Source organism: Cupressus sempervirens, chromosome 2 (assembly GCF_028749045.1).
Source record: "Cupressus sempervirens isolate cs-2001-9-10 chromosome 2, ASM2874904v1, whole genome shotgun sequence".
Classification (NCBI taxonomy): domain Eukaryota; kingdom Viridiplantae; phylum Streptophyta; class Pinopsida; order Cupressales; family Cupressaceae; genus Cupressus; species Cupressus sempervirens.
In genome coordinates this window covers 119,643,111-119,647,272 of record NC_143119.1, presented here as the reverse complement: position 1 = coordinate 119,647,272, position 4,162 = coordinate 119,643,111, and positions in this window count along the sequence as shown.

The window sequence follows — 4,162 nt, the reverse complement described above, 5'->3', positions numbered from 1 at the left end:
AAAGGTCAATTTTTGGGACCAAGGGGGGGTGAATCAGTAGTTTAAAATTTGACTCATAAAACATTCACCACACATACATCTCATGCATTCAATAAGTAAACTGAAATACCATGTAAAGCATGTACATCTAAATCATGTAAATAAGTAAGTATTCACACATATATGACACTAGATATGATTACCCAGAAACCCTCCAATGAGAAGGTAAAATTGGGGTGGAGATGACATCCACAAATCTTCACTACTGCAGTAATAAAGTGTATCTAATGGAGGTTACAATGTTTGATCATGAGACATGATCTACCCTGTGAAAGGTCTGCCCTATTAAAGGCTTACAAAGATAGTTAGATCTTACCCTGTTAAAGGACTTTAACTTACAATAAAGTACACACTTTGTTAGAGGATTTCAATATAGCCTGTTAGGACTACTTTGTTAAGAGATTTAATTGATTCACATATTAGAATGTCTCAGCATTGATCCTGTGGTCAGCACTTTGTTGCTTGATAATAGATCACCTCTAAACTAATATATTCTTGATCCTTCTTGATCAGATGTCTCTCTGTTGTTCACTATTTCCTTCCTCTATTCTCCTTTAATTGATTTTGCAATGCAATTTCAATTCACAATACCTTAGTCACCATGAATACACTATTTTTGCATGCAAACTTCTCTCTTCACTCCTTCTACACACTTCAAAAGTTTAGGGTTTGTCTTCCTTAAGAAGACCTAGGTGGCTTAGGGTTAGGTATGAATCAATGACTATGATTCATCCATTCTGCTACTTAAACCTTCCCTTTACCTAATTGGATGCATGTAATGCATAGGGATTCCTACTTGAGATTTTTCCTTATCACCAAAATATCGTAATTCAATCTATAAGTCAGCTCAAAAATGGTTTACATAGTAGTTTGTGCCAATACAAACAACTATGACAAAACTGTGTTACTCAACATATGTAGTCCTTGATGCTCAGTATATACTAATTTTGATATTGTGGCTTAGCATCTGAATGACTTGACATGCACTTCTTACTCTGCTCCTGAATCACTCAGAATACATTGTTTGCTTGGCATTTGAGTGACTTAGCACTCACTGTGGACTCAACATGCTCTATCTTATACATGTTGTGCTTAGCATATACTACTTGTTTGGCATGAACTAAGTAAATGAATTAAGTGTATAGACACTCACTTGTCAAAACCAATCTAAGATCAATAGGTATACCATCCCCTTGGCTAGGGTTTCCCTTGTTAACAAATAATGGTGTTATGAGTTCTCTATGTGTATGGTTATATTTTTTTTTCACTATTGTTGGTTTACTTTCATATGCAAGTAATAAAGCAAGTAACAATATTCAATTGTGAGAAAAAGTTTGTAGAATACTGATTCACCCCCTCACCCCCAGTATTATCTATTTCTAACAATTGGTATCTGAGCACAGTTACTCTGAAGAAGATTAATAGTTTGAGTGAGATCCCTATGGATATGGAACAATTAAAGAAAAACCTTGAAGAAGCTCTTGAATAGATTGACCATCGTATAGAAGAAAGAGATAACTTGAAAGATAGGTATGAAGATGCAAAAGTTTACATTGACAAACTGAAAGACAAGATTGATGATTTGAAATCTGGCAAGGAATCAATTACACAGACTAATGACAATGATGAAATAGGAAATCTCAAGAAAGAAAATGAGATCTTGAAACATGAATTGAAAATTGTTGAACTTATGTTGATTCTTAAGGAAGATTGTAGTAAGAAAGAACCTGATTTGAAATCTGAGAATGAAGGCCTTAGATCCCAATTGAGTCAAGTAACATCTGAATTAGATTCTATTAAGATTGAGCCTACAAAATTAGAAAAGTACAATATCATTGTGAAAAGAGAATTAACACAAGCTAAGCAACAGTTAGAGAAAATTTATTCCAGCAGTGAGAAGATTGATGAACAAATATTTTGCCAAAGACCTTCTTATGATAAGACATGACTTGGATATCTTATTGGAGAGAAATCAACCAAGAAATTTAAAATAAAAAGAGAACCAAATCCAATTGTTGAATCCCCTAAAGAATTTGATTTGAGTAAGGTAGAATCAAGAACAACTACTGAGGTATCAAAAGAGATTGAATTATTTTATTTGTCAACAAAACATGATGAACGTAAGAAAATAGAGAAAGTTGACAAACCTAAGCAAGATGAAACACCTAAGGAAGTGAGACATGAGTTCAGAGGTAGATTTTTCATATGCAATGAAGTTGGACATATGAAAAGAGATTGCACAGGTAAGTCTTTTAAACCTATTACTAATTTCTATTGTTGTAATTGTCATGATTGTGGACATAAAGAATTAGATTGTAAGAAACCTATGTTTGATAGTAATAATGCAAATGGTATAGTGTTTAGGAATACTAACCCTATAGGTAATGAAAGAGGAAGATCCTGGAGTATATACAATGATGGAGAGAGACCCAATGGTGAAAGGAGAAAATTGTATGTTATAAGTGTAACAATCCTGGACATATTGCAAGGAATTGCAGTGCACCTAAAAGTCAAAATGGAACCAATCAAAGAAGAAATGCACCTATATGTCAGTTATGTAATAAATTTGGACACATAGTGAGATATTGTAGAATGGACAAAAGAAACTTAAATAGGAATCCTAACTACAAAAGGAAAAAAAACATAAATGATAGAAGGAATGGAAATGGCAGTTAGAATAGTTAGAAGGAAGCAATCAAATAACATGATGATAAATTCAAGGAAGCATTTGTGAAAGCTAAGGATCTAGAAAGTTCTTATATAGTGTTGGGGGAATAATATTTTGATGCACCTAATGAGTCATTGAAGTTAACAATTGTTTGTGACTCATTCTACCTGAATTAAGCAGTTTTAGAAGAGACAAAGCATCAGTTGGTCATAACTGATGTTAGAGAGCAAGTTGGAAGTTTGTGTAGTTGACAAGAGTTAAAAGACATAGAAAGGAAGCTATGGTCAAGTGCACAAGCTTAGATATGATTGCAATAAGTGGGAATTTGGAAAACAAGCTTACTGGTAAATAGAGATAGTATTTGAATTTGTGGTAGATACACATTTCATACGTAGTACGATTTGAAATAATTTAAGCATCACAGACAAGATTATGAGTACCATTTGATCATGCAAAGTGTCTATGTTAGATTGTGGTGACTGACCAGGAAAGTACTATACATACTTCATAAATTCTTTAAAAAAAAATTTGGGCCCTATTTTATCGAGATTTTTGGCTGACATGTAATTATTAATTATAACCCTAAAGTGATTAAAATACTTGTATAAAAGGGCTTAGGGTTAGGGATTGTTTCATAAGGTGTGATGTGAAATTGGTTCTTGTGGCGGTATTGAGCTATAAGGGATTACAGACTATAATCAAGTTGTAATCACTGGATCATAAAAATATTGGACTTGCTATTTGGTGGATGTAGCCTAGGGATTGGGTGAACCGTGTTAAATCTTTGTTCCTTGTGTTCTTCTCTGTGTGATCTATTATTTTCTGTTATTGGTTATATTTGCATGTAATTTTTATTTCTATCTATGGTTTAATCCTAACAAGTGGTATCAGAGCCTAGTTGTTTTTTAGTTATCCTCTGTAGGAAAGTTTCATGGTTGAGTGGGAGCAATGGCAGATGAGGGTAAACTGAGGGTTGATAGGTTTAATGGGTAGAACTTCCAGTTATGGAAGATGCAAATGGAAGACTATTTGTATTAGAAGGATTTATGGAAGTCGTTGGAAGGCAAAGCCAAGAATCAGGGATCTATGTAAAATGATGAATGGGATCTTTTGGATAGAAAGACACTTGGAAGAATTTGATTATGCCTAGCACCATCAGTGGCATTTAATACTACAAAAGCAAAGATGACAGATGAATTGATGAAAACCCTAGTGACACTGTATGAAAAGCCCTCCACTTCAAATAAGGTATTTATCATGAAGCATTTATTTAATATGAAAATGGCAGAAGATGGATTTGTTACAGATCATTTAAATGAGTTTAATACTATTACTAGTTAGTTATCTTCTGTGGGTATCAATTTTGAAGAAGAAATTAGGGCCCTCTTGATTTTGTGTTCTTTGCCTGAAAGCTGGAATGGCTTGGTAATGGTTGTGAGTAATTCTATTCCTGGA